The 20314-nt window shown below is 35.5% G+C and overlaps 1 long non-coding RNA gene across 1 annotated transcript; it reads right to left on the bottom strand.

Moving 5' to 3' along the window:
• Positions 1-11159: 11159 nt before the first annotated feature.
• On the bottom strand, positions 11160-12600 carry LOC129299435 (uncharacterized). The gene is made up of 2 exons (XR_008590569.1): positions 12211-12600; positions 11160-11659 (listed from the first exon to the last, which is right to left on the bottom strand). It is a non-coding gene; the product is annotated as an uncharacterized LOC129299435 (long non-coding RNA).
• Positions 12601-20314: the final 7714 nt, after the last annotated feature.

Here is a 20314-nt window from a genome sequence, read left to right as displayed (position 1 = left end):
CACGAAGCTTATTTCATAAGCTAACTAATGAGATAAGTTAGGACATGATCTAAGGTCAGATATAAATTTGGACACTCAGGTATAAAAAAGTCACTTTTCTTAACAATTTCAAGCACCAAAGTGTTCAAATCACACGCTTTGTCTCACTAGGCTGTTTTAGGCCTAGAATTAAGTCCAAAAGAACCATTCATACATGATTGACCAATAATATCATTATTTAAACACATATCATGATTTGGCCACCAAATTGCCCATTTACATAATAAAGGGCTATTTTTCACAACTTTTCATAAAGACAATCACTTGGCCATTAAATCCACAATTTCACCATATAATCATCACTAAAAGCACATTTACATTCTTATATAACACAATCCTAACCCCAAATCACTTTTCACTTCAGTTGGGCTAGGATTTACTATTCACCACAAACTCAATACATAGTCACTACTTACACATTTCACAATTAAATCTTAGACCATGATCATATATTTCACCGCATGCATCACATCTTACAAACATAGGGCTAAGATATCAAACTTACTACTTATCACAATCTAAAACATGCATATGATTTCCTATGGCAACTTTTCATTTACAAATTTAAAACAAAATATTCATTACACAATCTTTTCATTGCACGATAATAGCACCATTACTCTAGAATCTTTCCCTTTGCCTGACTTACTACTCTGACCTATAAAGATGTAACCATGGGGTGAGATAATAATCTCAGTAATAGAATAACTTGCTACTACATCACAGGTAACTATAAGTAAGTATTGTACATAAGTAGTTAAATAAAGCATATAGCATAATTTCACTTCATAAAACCATTTTCACAACAAATCATCACCACTAGCATGATCAACTACCATCTGAACCTTTATATCATCTTGACTGAAACCATAAGCTCTCATTAGGCCAATACACACTCATTGACCTGAGCACACCTTTAGTGGTAGAATCACTCGATCAAGGTGTTTTGTCTCACTTTTGGACTACCATTTTCCCCTTTCATACACAATGATCGAGGTATTGTTACTCCAACATTGTATCTCATAAATGCTAAGGACCTCTAATCTCCAACACTACACCCCACATGGGTACTAAGGAGATAATTTTCAACTGCACTTCAATAGGTACTAAGGAGATGAAATTCTTCAAGCATTGCATCCCATCAGTACTAAGTAGAATAATACGATATGGACTTTTCACTACTTCTCCTACGGGTGAACTCCCACCTCTATGATCACGCTCACATACAAACCTCTTGTTAAATCCATATATGTATATATATAGTCACATAATCATGCAATTTCATAAACTCATTTCCTTTAAAAATCATTTTCATGTATCAATCATTCACTTTTCAAATATGCACATTCTAAAACAATTTCATGCAATAATATTTATACTCATATACAGTTAAGCTAGAAAATCAAACAGAGTAAGTTATTTGGTCACCTCAATCTTTTTGTCACAAAAAGGGTCACCCATGAATTTCTTATATGCATATGGTCACTACGTGCTTTCTCTCTCAAGATATACACACCTCATGGCAATCTACACGCAGTTAGCACTATTAATCAGTTAATCAAATTGACCACAAGTATTAATTATCACTTAAAATCACATTTAGCTATTCTTTTCCTTTTACTTGATTAACTTAGGTCCATTGCAATCCAATCAGCCCTTTCTATCATTTCTATCAATCCTAACATACCCTACTCAAATCTTCCATTCCTTTTTACCACTAATTTAGGGCTTAATTATGGTTACAACTCTAATGCTTTATCATTTAATTCAAAACTAGTAGAAAAACCTCAATTTGATTCCCAATAACGTTTTCATTACCAAAGTGTAAGAAACAAATTCCTTAAAACTTCCTGATTCAATTTCTCTATAATTTATACTAAAAGAAATTAGTGTAGAATCAGAGATAAGGGCAATATGAAACTTACTCGATAAGTTACCAGTCTAAAATGTCTCCCAAACTCCAACAAACCCTTACCCTAGTAGAGATTAGGCTTCTCCTCTTCTCCTTTCATGCTTCCTCTTCCTTTCCCTTTGTTTTCATGAGCTAGACACATCCTTATTAATCACTTTTTTATCTTGTGCATCGTAACGTAGGTAGTTTGAGTTGCCAACTAGGATGTATAAATGTATGTGAACTTGAGAAAGTAAATTATGATGTAAATCTTGCCTATATATATATATATATATGATATTGCATTGTGTTGAGGGTGCCCTAGCGAGACAAGCAAGTGTATGATATTGTAACTTGTTCTACTAATGTATATATATGTTGATTATGTGAATTGAATGTGTGTTGCATTGTGAAATGAGAACTTGAGACAAATAGTATAAACTTGACACAAATGGTGAGGTAGAGCCCCATTTAGAAGAGTCGAGTACATTTGTGATTCATGACCATATGGTAAGGGCGAGCTCTATATGTAAGAGTTGAAGGGTTGAAAGTGAAACAAGTCAATTGTATATATGATTATGTATTATATATATGTTTTCCTCATATAAGATCACAAATGTGTAATGTAGCTTTGAGAGGCCAAAATGGGCTATTGATGTGATATATGTGTATTCTGATGTTAATCAAGTGTATATGGTCCTTTTAGACTTAGTTCAAGGCCTGAAGTGGACTAATAGGACAAGGAATGAGAATTGAATAATTAGGGTGTAAGTTTTTAAAAGAAAAAGTAACTTTTTGCACCTGGGGTATACAATTTCAAATTAAACCATCAAATTAAGTCCAAACTTATTCTATTAGCTACTATACATTGTAAGCTTCATGTGGGCGCTTGAATTACTCCAATTGGACATCGGGTGTGAAAATAGCACATGCTGGAAGGTCGTCATTTTTGCTGTCAAAATGACACTTGAAATTCGGATAGGTGTGCCATGGCATATGATGTGCCCACTGTGACGCACGATGCAGTTAAGAACAAAGTATATAGTTCTGTGCCACATGTCACGGCATACGTGTTGCACACTGCGACGAATAACCTTTTCTCAGGGTTAATAGATTATGATATTTTGAGTATTTTGAGTGTGTTTATGCTTTTGTTAGCTCTCTTATTTGAATATATGTTTTAAGAAGTTGGGATCTTGTGATTTTAAAAATAAATAAAAGGCTATTACTCTGATTTTGATTTATTAATTGCGTGGTGTGGAATGGTAAAGCACGGGTTGAGACAGGACTTTAAGTTCAGATTCAGGGACTTTACACTTTGACTTAATAGATTTATCTTGGTTCAGCCCAACAACTTGGCCTACATCCATTTTTCAAGATCACCCTTGAGATTTTCAACTATAATCATAAGCTTCAGTGGGTGCTTGCTGTAACATCCTGAATTTCTTAATCCTAAGTTTAAAGATTAATCAAGGGTGAAGTAGAAATTAAAGTGGGGATAGAGATTCAGATGATTAATTGGTATTTTGACTTGTTTCTGTGTTGTATGAATAGATATGGGTGATAGGAGTGCGTTTCAAGTTGAAGCAAGTGCTTGTGGTGAGAATAAATCTCATTGTCCCACATACTGCAGCTTGTGCTACATGCACCATAGTGCATGGACCAAAAATTCACTTCATAAGTCATGAATTTTAGAAATTTTAGAGGAGAGAATTTGAGAAACACACAAAATAGAGAGAGGAGAAGGGCTGAGGAGCTTGGTTAAGTTATTTTGCAATGGTGAAAGGTGATTCAAATCGATAACTTGCCAGGTAAGCTACATATAACTCTTACCTTCCATTCTACACAAATTTATCTAAAAATGAGTTATAGAGAAATTGAATCGATGGAATTTAAGGGGTTTGATTCTTATCTAATAGTAATAAAAATGTTCTCAAAAGTTAAATTATAGTTTTGTGATTGGTTTATAGCTGAACGGTAGAGCTTTGAACTCAAAGGCTCAATTTTAGCCTTTAGAGAGAGAGAGAGAGAGTTAGGGCAAAAATCTATCTTGAGTGAAATAAGATTGAATGAGGTGATGTAAAGTGGTAATTAGGTAGTTATGGACTTAGAATGGATAAATGGAAAAGAGTTTATGGATGAGTATAGCCCTAAATAGTAAAAATGAGTTTTTGGTCAAAATGGACCAAATGACTAAAATGTGGCAAATGTTTTTAGATTAGCATATTGGACTCGTGCATAGAGAAAGAAAGCTTGAGATAAGCTTGTACGATAGGGAAAATCCACAGGTAACCTTCTAGAGACAGAAGGGTTGAGATAACCGAATAACTTCTTTTATTTGACTATTTATTGTAACTATATGTTAATATGTTATGTAATACATGACATAGTTTCGAATTGAGCATGTTTTATAGCATTGAGTGATTGTTGTGTGTGAAATGGCTTTTGATTGAAATAAGCATGGAAATGTGTTTTGTAATGAAAGATATCATATATTGTATAAGAAAGTATTAAATTGTGAAAAGGGAACCTTTAATGGTTTAAAAAGGCATGATCTGAGAGGTGGGAGTTCACCCAAGAGTATAGGGGAAGATAAAAACTATATGGTAAGGTTTTCTTAGTACCCTGTTAGGGTGCGGTGTTGGAAGCAATTTTTCTTAGTGCCTTGAAAGGTGCGGTGTTGGAGAAGAACTCCTAAGTGCCTATTAAGGTACTATGTTGGAGATGAGAGACTCCTTAGTATCTTTGTGATACGGGTTGGAGTCAACAAGGCCCTATTATGTGTATTGGGGGAAAACCATAGTCCGTATTGTGCATTAGAACATTTTTGGCTGAGTGATTCTACCACTGTAGATAAGTTCAAGACTAATGAGAGTGTACATTAGTCTAAGATGAGCTTATGGTTTTATGCCGCAGTGATTTAGAGGTTTAGTTAGTAGAGATCATGCTAGTATTTTATGTGATATGATGAAATATCTTAAGATAACACAGAATCCTTTGGGATTAATGAGAAGTTGAAAATGAAATGACATACGTAATGTAAATACTACTTTATGAGGTTTTAAATGATATATTATGTTTACTTTCATATTATTACATGTGATAGTCAATAGGAGCGAGTTATTCTATTACTGAGATTTTTATCTCACCCATATGGTTACATGTTTACAAGATCGGGAAGTGATCAGGTGAAGGGAAGAGAGTCTGGACTGGCTTGAGTTGTGAAGCCATGTACTTTGAGGTTGTGTAATGAACTGAATTGAAAGATTGTATATATAAGTGTATATGAGTTGCCATAAGGTTGCATGCATGTATTGAACTGAGTTTTTGTGAAGTCTAGCTCAATTGATTAAGATATGTGTTGTTTGAGAAAGTATATGTGTGAACTGGTTGCTTGTGTTAGTGAATCTTAAGCTAAAGGATATATTACAAGAAAATGAGTAATTTAGGGGCTAAGATTGTATTGTGAATATGATTGTATATGTATGATTTGAGAAATAGCCAAGTGGCCTAAGTTATGCCAAGAAATGGCATAGTATGTTAAGTTAGTGAATTGTAAAAATTGATCGTAGAAGGGTTAAATTTTGATATATGAGCATGATTGTGAATAATTATGGTCAATCAGGTGTATTAGATCCTTTTGAAATTGGTTCAAGGCCTAGTATGGTCTAATAGGAGAAAGGGATCGATTTGAGCGCTTGGGTGTTTTCAAAAAAAGTGACTTTTTACACTCAGGTGTCCTAATTTTGATTAGACTATTAGATCGTGTCCAAACCTGTCACATTAGTTAGTATATGGGCTAAGCTTCATATGGGTGCTTGAATCACTCCAATTAGATGTCGTATGCGAAAATGGTGTATACTGAAAGTTTGTCATTTTTGCTGTCAAAATGATAGCAAAATTCTAGACAGGCGCACTGCGACGTATAGTGACACATGCCGCGGTGCACGACACAAACAGGATGAGTGTGTGGCTCTGTGCCACATACCGTGGTGCACTGACTGTCCGCCGTAGTGCACGGACCAAAATTTAGTTCTATTTTGTGTGTTGAATAGCTTGCAATTGAGATAGGAATGTTGGTGGGTTATGTCCATTATGTATTTAAGGAGTGTGTGATTTACTTCCGCTATGATTTCTCTGATTGTATTGTGATTTAATTGATTTTTTAAAACAAGTCTTCAACCAAAGTTTTTGAAAATGAAATTTGATTATTGTGAATGTTGTGAGATAATGGTAACACCGTAGTCTTCTCTTATATTAAGTGAATATATAAAAGGAGGTTACATTTTGGTATTAGTTTCTCAGTTTTCGAGACCTGATTGTCATTGATGCATTCATTTAGAAATATGGCAACTTATCTTATTCATTACATAACTTTTCCCCAGATGCCCTTTATGTTTCATATTTTCATCCTTATGAGGGGAGAAAATAGTACAGTATGAGAGGCACTCGTGCAAGAATCGCAGTATCTAGACGGGTTGTAAAGGAGGAAAGGGAGCCAGAAGTTCAATCGATTCAACTGTAAAGGGATAGACGTGATGAGCTATTGGAAGAGCTCAGGGATATGGTAGTTGACATAAGACAAACTGTTAGGGACATGACACGATCATAAGGGGTAGAGAGTAAGAAGAGAGAGTAGAAGCTTAGAGTATCCCAATGTAGGAAGCACATAGTAGACCTAGATCGTCTCGAAATTCGAGTAGCGGACCAGAGATTCCTAGCACTGATCCATCTATTGATCATGCTTGGAGGATGTTTGTTCGGTTCAATCCACCGACATTTGATAGAAGTATGAGGGAAAGTGAAGCAGAATCATAGATAGAATGAATGGAAACCATCTTTGAGGTAGTGATCTGTACTTGTAATGTCCACCTTGATATTACCAAAATTCACCACACAATCACGACAAACAATTATAATTAGGAGCAATCCTTGCTCCTAAGCTCACATTATCTATATAAGGGTTAAAACTAATAATCTTTTAAAAATAATTGTGAAATATTTGGGATCCCATAAAAACCCTTTAAATTTGATAGTTTGAGCTCAAACTTAATGATTTATATAGGTATTGGAAGTATGAAAAAGTTTTAGGAAGCAAAACACTTCAAAACTGGCTGAAAAATGTTATTTTTGAGTGTTTTAGTCCATGCACCATGGCTCTCGGTCCATGAGCCGCGGCATGTGGCACAGAAAAGCATGTTTTCTTACTGTACCATGCACCACAGCTTGCACGAAATGCACCGCGGGGCATGTGTCCATGACAACTTTTCTAGATGAACTTCGAATGCGCACCATTTTTGCATCTGACGTCCAATTAGAGTGATTCAAGCTCCCACACGAAGGTTATTTAATAAGCTAACTAATGGTATAAGTTTCATTATAATCCAACACCGTATGAGAATTTTAGACACTTGGATGCAAAAGTCAGTCTTAAAAGCAATTTTCAAGCATTCAAGTACCCAAAACTCATAAGTTATACCATTAATTCATTATGAGGCTTGAACCAAGTCCAATAGACCAAAATACACTTGAGTGAGCATTTAAACACATAAAAACATACCAAACACAAAATTTGGTCACTCAATGGCCATTTGGCCAAAATACTAAAACAACATCATGTACATTATTTGGCCTTTATTGCCACGTAATACATTATATATACATTGTTACCACATATATAAAACATTCCTTGCACTTCTATCAATATTTTAGCCTATCATCATAAAAATTGCCATATATTCACCTCATATACAATATTGAGCTAAAATACATAATAACATAGTATGAAACAAGTGCAACCAATCAAAATGATATACATTCCTAATTAGCAACATATAATCTCATCTATAAAATTTTATGTACATGACTTAAATTAAAATCGAGCTTTACAATAAGATTGTAGCTAATATGCTAGCCCTGGCTCAGTCTTAGTGGTAGGCCCTATAAAATGATAACCACGGGGTGAGATAAAAATCTCAGTAACTAAGATAATCTACATTATTGATTAACATGTCAAGTTATAGACAAGTCTTAAATCAAGTAAAATAAGCACAACAAATGAAATCACCACAAGTTACATTCAAGATCCCTAACCATCCAGTCCTCCAATACTCCCGACCAAACAGGTAGGCTATTTCACAGAACCACACATGTATGGTCCTCAAGCTAGTACTGGTTCCCCCATTACAAGTAATTGGGGTGTCGTTACTCTAACATTGCATCCTACGGATGCTAAGGAGCATATTTTCCAACTCGACACCTTTTTGGGTATTAAGAAGAGTAAGTCTCCAACACCGCTCTCATTTTTGGGCACTAAGGAGAGTAAGTGCTGCACTTGGTGTCCCGAGGTGTTAGTAATGCCATATAGACTTAATCTTTACTAACTCCACTAGGGTGACCTCCCACCCTCTAATATGTCACAATTTACTACATATCTCTACTTGACCATACATAAACAACTTTCCAAACAAATATAACAAATCTTACCATTTACTTTAAAAATATAGAATTTCACAAACCAATAGTCCACTCATTTTCTAAAATAATTAACCTTTAAAGAATTTATACATATATGCACAAGAAATCATAGAAAAGCAACTTGAGAATAGCTTATTCAAGGTAATAAATAATGTAAATTATCTAGTTACCTCAACCTTTTTGTTACTAAAAGGGTTATCCGTGATACTAAATCTCTTCTTATGTAAGATAAGTCTTCCCACACTATAATCTACAACAAGTACTATATGTTAATTTTCAATTAACACAAGCACTATTAGCTAACAATAACCTCCCAATTCTCCCACTTCTCACTCATATTTTCAACAAATAGGCTTGTCACGATTACAATTTGTTCACACAATCCCTTCAAGCCTCCCTCTAACTCTATCACATCATAACACTTAATATCTCAACCTATCACACTTCAAAACCCCATGATCAAGTTAGGGCTTGATCCAACTTTTACCAGACAACAAAGTAGCTTTATATTACCACATATTCAAGATTAATAAACCTAAATCAAAGCTTTAGAGTTAATAGAAGCCTTTAAAACATAGATTCATGGCTTAATCCAATCAGAGCAAATTCTCTTTCTTTCAAATCCTATGGAAAATGAGATGAAAAGATAGAGGAGAAAGGTAGAAAACTTACTTAAGAGTTTGAAAGCTCAAATTATCTTCAAAATCCTTCTAAATTGATGCCCTAGTAGTGCCCAAAACTTGCCCCTTCGTGTTCTAGGTTTTCTACCATAAAAACTATCATTTTCTGATCATTTTTAAAATTTTAAGTTGCCTGATATGCCTGCACCGCAGCGCACGCCACACAAGCTGCTGCTCACAATGCAGCAAGCAACAAGTTGATTTTGCTCCTCCTGATGCCTCCCAACTTGATCTGACTTTTATCCTAACTCAATTTAGAGCCAAATATGACCCAAAAATTTAATTAGCAACCTAAAAACATAATTAATTAATTAATCATATTTTTAACTAATTTATCCCTTAATTAATCAATTTTTCCCAGATTTAAAGTTTTCAAATGTTACAGTACTTCATAGTAAAAAGTTATCTTAGCCACGGTGCAGTTGGTTAGTGCTATTAAGAGATGGTAGGAATCTGTGAGACCAACTGGTAGTATTCGTTTGAGCTGGGATGAGTTCAAGAGAATATTCTTTGATTAATACTTTCTAGTCTCATTTATAACTGAGAAAGAAGAGGGATTTCATGCTTTTTGGTAAGGAGACTTGGATGAGGAAGAATTTATAAGAAGATTCAATGACTTATTAGCTTATTCCACGTATCTTCAATATAGTAATGGCTCGAAGTAGAAAGCTGAGAGATTACTTGAAAAGATGAGACTCGAGTATTGGCAACAGATAACATTGCTTGATGTGATGACGTATGAGGAAATATATCACAAGCTGAGTGTAGTAGCTAGGTATGGTAGAGAGACAGATACTGAAAGGAGACGAGATAGTATGGGAAGATTTTCATCTCATACGGGTCCAACTGGGGGAATCTCATGGTGGAAGAAGAGGTTTTAGTCGAGGATCGCAGTCTCAACCTGTGCATAGAGGGTCAATACAGAGGGGTAGAGGTGTGAGAATTAGGCCTTCACAGTCTTCGAGGCAAGCATCAAATGTTCCAACTCTGACTTTAAGTATTAGAAGGATGCTCTAATGCAACATATGCTACAAATCTCATTCGAGAAGTTGTTAGGCTTGCTACAAGTGTGGTAAGTTGGGTTATATAGTAAGGCAATACCCAGAGGACAGAGTTGAGGGGATTGAGTAGAGATTGATGGTTCCAAGCTGAGCATTTGTGGTTACACAAGAAGAGGCCAAAGTATCACCGAATCTGATCAAAGATATGATTTTTGTAAATGGTCATAAAGTAGAGGTATTTTTTGATTCAGGTGCCACCCATTTTTTTGTGCCTAAGAAATGTGTGGATAGATTGGAATTATCTTTACATGAATTTCCTGTACTCATTAAAGTGACAACACTTTCTAGATTGTCTAGTATTACAAGTCAAGCTTGTCAGAATGTGGAGATTCGATTTGGAGACAAAGTTTCCAAGATTGATTTGATTTGTATTCTTATGAGAGGAATATATGTGATAATTGGCATGGATTGACTAGCAGTAAATAATGCTATGCTTGATTGTGCTAACAAAGTAGTTTTCTTGCCAGTGTTGTGTGCAGCTGTGGAATCTTCATAGCAATCTAAGTGTGTGTTTGGATTAAAAAATTTATAACTAAGGTTAGAATTCAACTGAGGTTAGCAAACTGAAGTTAAAAGAAAAGTCAGTTGATGTAACGTGATTTATGTTTGGATACCATTTTTTTTAAAAGTCAGTCAGATAAACTGAAATTCGTTTGGATGATTTAATTCAAAAGCCAGTTGAGATATTTAATAGTAAAAATAAGCATGAATTTTTTATCTTAAATATTAAATCTTAAATAAGCATGTTTGTATTTTTTGGAATCTTTAAACTTTAAAAGAATAAATTAAGAAAACAAATATTATGCACTGGGTGAAAATATTAATCGATAAAAGAATATTAAGAAAACAGATTCTGGACTCAACCCCACGAAATTTGATTGTATATTAACCAATAAAAGAATAAAACTAATGTCTGAGATTCCTTTTCAAGGGTGTTACGACAAATATTATGCACTGGCATATATATACATACATTATAAATATTCTTGACTAATTTTTCTCAAGGAATAATGAAGACAAGAGAATATATTCCTTCTAATTATATTTATTTTTTACTCAAAAATTGACAATCTAACCCCGAGTGTAGTGCCCGTTTACAAGACTGACATTTCCACAAAGTTTACAAATTAAAGATTAGACAAAAGCTAACTTAAGTTGCTTTTGATTGATCTAACCCATGCTATATAATCTTGAAAACATAATCCAAACATAAGATAAATATGTTGATGATTTGGATATAGTACAGTTCAAGACTTGCCAGAATGCCCCTCCCAACTCTCTTCAGTTCAATTGATCAACTAATAATTAACAATCACTAACATTTAATATTGTTATTTAATAATTAAAGGTGAAGACAACTAAGACCCACTCCCGGTCCCTACTGTAGGCTGGCATCTCCCTTTCCATGTATCTCCGATTGGTACGCCACACGAGGACAAGCACGAGCAGTCTTGAGTCGAGAGGTATATAAAATATAAGTAATCAAAACGCGACATTCGGGAAGAGAATGCCTGGAAGAAAGAAATTATTTTGGACCGCTGATCCTAACATGGCCTTAAAAGATAGGAATGCGAATGCCCGTGCCAAATATATATCGTCACACAATCATATTCTTGTTCATGTATGTTCAGTATATTACTACGTGAAAGGAAGACAAAGCGAGGAAGCAAAGTCATGAACATAAAAATATTCCTATCCATAGATGTAGAGCACGACAGATCAAGAAAATAGAAAACAGCAACTGAGTTCCAGTAAAAAAATAACAACAGCTCTTCCTCTGCTCTAAGATAAATGAAACAGGGGATGGAAAATAAAGAGGAGACCAAGTACAGATAAGTTCTGGAATAGCAAAGGACGATAAGCCACGAAAATAAAGACCAGCAACTTGAGTTCTAGAAGAAAAGAAAGCCAGGTCTTCCTCTGATCTAACGTAAATAAAACAGGGGATGGAACGTAAAGATAGTCTTCAAAAATAGTCTTAGTAAAAATAGTCTTCAAAAAACGAAGAGCAAGGCACGAAAGGAAGGAAGCAAAGAAGGAGATGAAAAAATAATGACATTACTTAACAAAGACAAGCGATGGAGAGCAGATCCAGCGATGGGAAGTGTAGATCCGATGGACACAGTAGGATCGAGAGGCGACAAGAAGAAGAAGCACTCCGAAGCAAGGACACGGTGGACGCTAGAAAGGACGGCAATGAGCTGGAGATCGGTTGGATGCAGATGACTAGAGTTGGAGATCGGCCGGAGGGAGTAAATGACTAACGGAAGGAGGCAGATCTGGTGTGTAGAGCTTTATGCAAGATCTGTGTGTGTTTTGGAGCAGATGGGAAGGTCACGGGAATAAAAGCAACACACGCACAGGAAGCTAAGCACAGCTACAGGAGATAAGAGAGAGAACACATCAGAAAATGTATTTTAAGAGGCACTAACGTGAACGCGCAGAAGAAAAAGCCAGGGCAATCAGCTTTAAACTCAACGCACGTTTTCATGCCAACTAAGGTTGAAAGATCTTATTAATCCAAACAAGATAATTTTATCATTTTACCTTCTAACTTCAGTTTTCCCTACTCTAACTGAGGTTACAATGGAATCCAAACATGCTCTAAGTTTCTATCAGTAGTGAGTGCTGAGAAGTTGATCTGGCAAGGTTGTGATGCCTATATAGTATTCTTTGTAGCTAACACAGTGTATGATGTAGAATTAAGAAGATTAGGGTTGTAAGTGAGTTCCCAAAGGTATTTTCAGAAGAGATGACTGGATTACCTCCTGAAAGGAAAGTTGAGTTCTCAATTGATTTGGTTCTTGGAATCAAACCAATATTAAAGGCTCCTTATAGAATGTTGCTGTCTGAATTAGCTGAGCTAAAGAAGCAAATTGAAGATTTGTTAGAGAAAGGATTTCATTAGACCAAGTGTATCACCTTGGAAATCACTGGTATTGTTTATGAGAAAGAAGGATGGCAGTTTGTGACTGTGCATTGATTATTGGCAACTAAACAAGGTAACTATAAAGAACAAGCATCCTCTACTAAGGATAGATGATCTTTTAGTCAATTGGCTGGTGCCTCAGTCTTTTCTAAGATTAATTTTAGGTTGGGGTATCATTAATTGAAAGTTAGTGCAGTAGATATACCCAAGACAGCTTTCAAAACTATGTATGGCCATTATGAATTTGTTGTTATGCCTTTCAGTTTAATCAATATGCCAGCAGTGTTCATGGATTATATGAACCGAATATTTAGGCCGTGCTTGGATTAGTTTGTAGTGATCTTTATAGACGACATCTTGATCTATTCTGAGAATGAGGAGCAATATGGAAGGCATTTGAGGATGATACTGTAGATTTTGAAAGACAGAAAGTTGTATGCCAAGCTCAATAAGTGTGAGTTTTGGTTAAGAAAAGTAAGATTTTTAGGACACATGGTGTCAGTAGATGAAATTTTAGTGGATCCGCATAAGGTTGATGCAGTGCTGAAATGGGAACGTCCTAGTTCAGTCATAGAGATACATAGTTTTCTGGGATTAACTGGGTATTATCGATGATTTATCTAAGGATTTTCCTAGATGGCTTCTTTTTTGACTAAACTAACTCGAAAAGATCAGCCTTATATATGGGACAACTGGTGTGAAGTGGCATTTCAGAAGCTAAAAGAGAAATTAACCATAATACCAGTGTTGATTATCCCTAATCTAAGGTTACCTTACAAGGTATACACTGATACATTTTTGAAAGGTTTTGGTTGTGTCTTGATGCAAGACAGTCGAGTAGTAGCCTATGCTTCACGACAATTGAGACCACATGAAGAGAATTATCCTACACATGATTTAGAGCTTGCAGCAGTGGTGTTTGCTCTAAAGATTTGGCGTCATTACTTGTGTGGTGCAGTATTCACTGTCTTTAGGGACCATAAGAGTTTGAAATACTTGGTGGATCAAAAGGAACTGAATATGAGGCAAAGAAGGTGGATGGAGCTTCTTAAAGATTATAACTTTAAATTGAAATACTATCCGGGTAAAACTAATATGGTTGCTAATGCTTTGAGCTAGAAGAATTTGCATGTGGCAAGTCTTATGGTTAAGGAATACAAATTGATGGAGTCATTTGTGGAGTCACAGTAGGATGCACTATTGAAGGCATTAGTTGGTGCCTATTCCATTGAGATTAGCAATGATTTCTAGAAGGAATTGAGAATGGCACAACTAGAAGATGAAAGTCTTTTAAAGATTAGAGAAAAGATTGAATCAGATCAAGCTATTGAGTTTAGATTCAATGATTATGGTTTTATAGTTTATCGGGATAGGATTTGTGTGCTTGATGATGTAGAGTTGAGAAAGGTTATCTTAAATGAGGCTCACTGTAGTAAATACACAATCCATTCGAGAGCTATAAAGATTTACCAAGATGTGAAGCAGTATTGGTGGTGGCTTAGTATGAAGAAAGATGTAACGGAGTTCATGACTCAGTGTCTGACCTATCAAAAGGTTAAGATAGAGCACTAAAGACTAGCAGGAATGTTACAACCATTAGATATTGCTACGTGAAAATAGGAAAGCATTTCTATGGATTTTATAACTGGGTTATCAGGAACTCGATCTGGACATAATGTCATTTGGGTTATAGTATACAGACTTACTAAATTGGCTCATTTCTTAGCTATTCAGATTATTGATTCTCTAAAAAAGCTGGCAGAGATCTATATTTGAGAAGTGGTAAGATTACATAGTGTACTGAAGAATATAATTTCTGATAGAGATCCAAGATTTACTTCTAAGTTTTGGGGAGCTTTATAGCATGCCATGAGTACAGAGTTATGATTCAGTATAGCATATCATCCACAAACAGATGGGCAGACAGAATGAACCATATAGACTTTAGAGGATATATTGAGAGCTTGTGTATTGGAGTTGAAAGGTAGTTGGGATAGCCATTTCCCTTTGGCTGAATTTAGTTACAACAACAGTTACCACTCCAGTATACAAATGGCACCTATGAGGCATTGTATGAGAGGAAATGTAGATCGCCTCTTTGCTAGATAGAGTTGAGTGAAAGGAGTATGCTAGGATCAGATATTGTGGATCAGACAACTGAAAAGATTGAGTTGGTTAGGCAAAAGCTGTTAACGACAAAGAGTAGGAAAAAGAGTTACGCAAATAGGTGTTTAAGGCCGTTAGAGTTTCTGGTAGGAGGCCATGTATTTCTAAGGGTTACACCAATTACTAGAATTGAGAGATCTATAAGAGCTAAGGATTTGACTCCTAGATTCATTGGTCTTTTGGAGATTATAGAGAGAATTGGACTAGTTGCCCACAGGATTGCTTTGCCACACAGTTATCGGGTGTGCATAAGGTGTTTCACCTATTGTAGGTTAAGAAATATCAACCTAATTCTTCACACACGATGGAACTAGAGGACATTGAACTCCAGGAGAATTTCACCTATAAGGCTGAGCCAGAGCAAATCATAGATGTGAAAGAGAAGCAGTTAAGGAACAAGATTATACGATTAGTTAAAGTTTTCTGGCGAGGCATGGCTCCTGTTGATGCTACTGGGGAGACAAAGGATAGAATGAAGCAACAGTACCCTCACATGTTTCTATAGGTATATATTTATGTCTTTTATGAATTTTGAGGGTAAAATTGTTAAAAGGAGGGGAGAACTGTAATATCCTGAATTTCTTAATCCTAAGTTTAAAGGTTAATCAAGGGTGAAGTAGAAAGTAAAGTGGGGTTAGAGATTCAGATGATTAATTGGTATTTTGACTTGTTTATGTGTTGTATGAATAGATATGGGTGATAGGAGTATGTTTTGGGTCGAAGCAAGTGCGCGTGGTGAGAATAAATCTTACTGTGTCACGCGCTGTGGCTTGTGCTGCATGTGTCGTGGCGTATGGACAAGAAATTCATTTCATAAGTCATGAATCTCAGAAAATTTTAGAGGATAGAATTTTAGAAACACACGAAATAGAGAGAGGAGAAGGGCTGAGGAGCTTGGTTAAGTCATTTTGAAGTGGTGGAAGGTGATTTGGATCAATAACTTGCCAGGTAAGCTACGTATAACTCTTACCTTCCATTCTACACAAATTTCTCTAAAAATGAGTTATAGGGAAATTGAATCGATGGAATTTAAGGGGTTTGATTCTTACCAAATAGTAATAAAAAATTCTCGAAAGTTAAATTAGAGTTTTGTGACTGGTTTAGAGCTGAACGGTAGAGCTTTAAACCCGAAGGCTCAATTTTAGCCTTTAGAGAGAGAGAGTTAGGGCAAAAATCTATCTTGAGCGAAATAAGATCGAACGAGGTAATGTAAAGTGGTAATTGGGTAGTTATAGACTTAGAATGGACAAATGGGAAAGAGTTTATGGATGAGTATAGCCCTAAATAGTAAAAATGAGTTTTTGGTCAAAATGGACCAAATGACTAAAATGTGCCAAATATATTCAAATTAGCATATTAGACTCGTGAATAGAGAAAGGAAGCTTGAGATAAGCTTATACGATAGTAAAAATCCACGGGTAACCTTTCTAGTAACAAAAGGGTTGAGGTAACTAAATAACTTCCTTTGTTTGACTGTTTGTTATAACTGTATATTAGTATGCTATGTAATGTATGATATGGTTTCGAATTGAGCATATTTTATAGCATTGAGTGATTGTTGTGTGTGAAACAGTTTTTGATTGAAATAAGCATAGAAATGTATTTTGTAATGAAAAATATCATATATTGTATAAGAAAGTGTTAAATTATGAAAAGGGAACCTTAAATGGTTTGAGAAAGCATGATCTGAAAGGTGAGAGTTCACCCGAGAGTATAGGGGATGATAAAGACCATATGGAAAGGTTTTCTTAGTACTATGTTAAGGTGCGGTATTGGAAACTGTAACATCCTAGAACTTCAAATCTAGAAAAGTTGATTAATTAAGGGATAAATTAGTTAGAAATGTGATTAATTTATTTAATTATATTTTTGGGTTGGCAATTGGATTTTTGGGTTATATTTGGCTCTAAATTGAGATAGGATGAAAGTTGGATCAAGTCGGGTGGGATTAGGGGTAGTAAAATCAACATTTTTCTTGCTGTGTCGTGAGCCGTGGCTTGCGTGGCGTGCGCTGTGGCGCAGGCACATCAGGCAACTTAAAATTTTACCAATCATCAGAAATTAATAAATTTTAGGGTGGAAAACCTAGAGCACGAAGGGGGTAACTTTGGGCACTGCTAGGGCATCATTTTGGGAGGATTTTGAAGACAAATTGAGCCTTCAAATTCTTGAGTAAGTTTCCTACCCTTCTCCTCTACCTTTTCATCTCATTTTCCATGGGATTTGGAAGAGTGGGAATTTAGTCTAATTGTATTAAGCCATGAGTCAATATTTTGAAGGTTTCTATTAACTCTAAAGGTTTAATTTAGGTTTATTGATCTTGGATATGTGATAATAGGAAGCTATTTTCTTATTTGGTGAATTTTGGATCAAGCCCTAACTTGATCATAGGGGTGTTGAAGTGTGATAAGTTGAGATATTAAGTTTTATATTATGATAGAGTAGAAGGAGGCTTAAAGGGATTGTATAAACCAATTCTAATCTTAACAAGCCTCTTTATTGAGAATATGAGTGAGAAGTGGGAGAATTGGGAGGTTATTATTAGCTAATAATACTTGTGTTAATTGAAAATTAATATATAGTACTTGTTGGTGTAGATTGTGGAATGGGAAGACTTACTTTGACACAAGAAGAGACCTAGTACCACGAGTAACTGTTTTAGTAACAAAAGGGTTGAGCTAACTAGATAATTTGCATTATTTATTATCTTGTATAAGTTATTCTGAAGTTGCTTTTCTATGAATTGTTGAGTATATATGTATAAATTCTTTAAAGGCTAACTATTTTAGAAAATAAGTGGAGTGTTGCTTTGTGAAATTCTATATTTTTGAAATAAATGGTAAGATTTTGTTATATTTGTTTGGAAAGTTGTTTATGCATGGTCAAGTGGAGATAGGTAGTGAAATGTGGCATATTAGAGGGTGGGAGGTCACTTTAGTAGAGATAGTGAAGATTAAGTCCATATGACATTACTAGCACCTCGGGACGCCAGGTGTAGCATATACTCTCCTTAGTGCTCAAAAATAGGTGCAGTGTTGGAGACTAACTCTCCCTAGTATCCAAAAGGGTGCGGAGTTGGAGACTATGCTCCTTAGCATCCGTAGGATACGGTGTTGGAGTAACGACACCCTAATTACTTGTAATAGGGGGAACCAGTAGTCCAGAAGTGGCTTAGGACACCTTAGTCGAGTAGTCTTATCATAGATGGTGAGCTTGGGAGCTATACATGTGGTTTGGTTTTGTGAAATAGCCTACTGGTTCAGTCGAGAGTATTGGAGGACCGAATAGTTAGGGATCATGCATACAATTTGTGGTGATCTTATATGATATGATTATGTTACTTATTTTAATGCTTATTTATAACTTGGCTTGTTAATCAATAATGTAGATTATCTTAGTTACTAAGATTTTTATCTCACCCCTATGGTTATCATTTTATAGGTTCCACTAGTGAGACTAAGCCAGGGAGGGAATCGGGTAAGGGCTTGCATACTTGCTACATTCTCATTGTAAAGCCTGATTTCATTTTGAGTCATGTACATAAACTTATATGAATGATATTATATGTTGCCAACTAGGAATGCATATCATTTTGATTAGTTGTACTTGTTTCATACTATGTTGTTTTGTATTTTAGCCCAATATGATATGTGATGTGAATATGTGAGAATTTTTGTGATGATGGGCTAAAATACTAATATAAGTGCAAGTAATGTTTTATCTACGTGGTGACAATATAATTGTAATGTATTATGTGGCAATAGAAGCCAAATAGTGCATGTAGTATTAATTGTGTGTTTTGGCCATATTGGGTGAAATGGCCATTGAGTGGCCAAATTTTGTATTTGGTATGTTTTTGTGTGTTTAATTAGTCACTCAAGTGTATTCTGGTCTATTGGACTTGGTTCAAGCCTTACAATGGGTTAATGGTATAAGTTATGAGTTTTGGGTACTTGGATGATTGAAAATTTCATTAAAAACTGACTTTTACATTTGAGTGTCTAAAATTCTCATACAATGTTGGATCGTAATGAAACTTATTCCATTAGTTAGCTTTTTGAATATGCTTCGTGTAGGCACTTGAATCACTCTAATCGGACATCGGATACAAAAATGGCCTGCGTTCGAAGTTCATCTAGAAAAGCTATCATGACAGCATTGCTGTCATGGAGACATGCATCATGGTGCATTTCATACAAGCCGCAGGGCACGGCAGAACGAGCAAACTTGGCTTTTTGTACCATCGCCACGGCGCATGGACCAAAACACTCAAAAATGATATTTTTAGCTCCATTTTGAAGTGGTTTGCTTCCCAAAACTTTTCCATGCTTTCAATACCTTTATAAATCAAACTATCAATTTAAAGGGTTTTTATGGGATCCCAATTATTTCACAATTATTTTTAAAAGACTATTAGTTTAACTCTTATATGGATAATGTGAGTTTAGGAGCAATCCTTGCTTCTAATTATAATTGTTTATTGTGATTGTGTAGTGAATTTTGGTAATGGCAAGGTGGACATTATAGTTTGGCATCAGTTTCTTGGGTTATGAGATTTGGTTGTGGTGATGTGTGTATTGCATTCATTCTCACTAGTTGGCAACTTTATGTACACAACTCTTTCTCTTTGTCTCATTTCCTTTACTTCCCACTAATTTTCCTTTTCTACTTAGTTTCTTCCTTAGGAGGGGAGAAAAATAGTTAGAAGAAGTACTCAAAATGTCAATAATTTATCGGAGAATGATGGGTCTATACTAGAGGTACAGCCAGAGATACAAGTGGAACAACAACAAAGGCCCTAGGGTAATGATGCAATTCTAAAAGAATTGCGAGATATGATGAGGAATGTTTAAAGAACTGCACATGACCACGACACTCTACTCCATAATAGAGGTAGTGAGGAGGAACAAAGGAGACAAGAGGAAGCTCATGAGAGCAGATTAGAACCCTCTCATAGTTTTGGTAGTAGACCTGGATCGTCTGGGATGAGAGTGGATGGAGATGTTCGAGGGATGGCTATTGATCGAGCACGGAAGACTTTCTCTCAGTTTAACCCTCCAACCTTTAATGG

The sequence above is a fragment of the Prosopis cineraria genome, unplaced genomic scaffold (assembly GCF_029017545.1).
Source record: "Prosopis cineraria cultivar Desert tree isolate PC_DT_omini unplaced genomic scaffold, ASM2901754v1 PC1159, whole genome shotgun sequence".
Taxonomy (NCBI): domain Eukaryota; kingdom Viridiplantae; phylum Streptophyta; class Magnoliopsida; order Fabales; family Fabaceae; genus Prosopis; species Prosopis cineraria.
The sequence above is the reverse complement of the archived record's forward strand: the minus strand, read 5'-3'. Positions and strand labels throughout refer to the sequence as shown.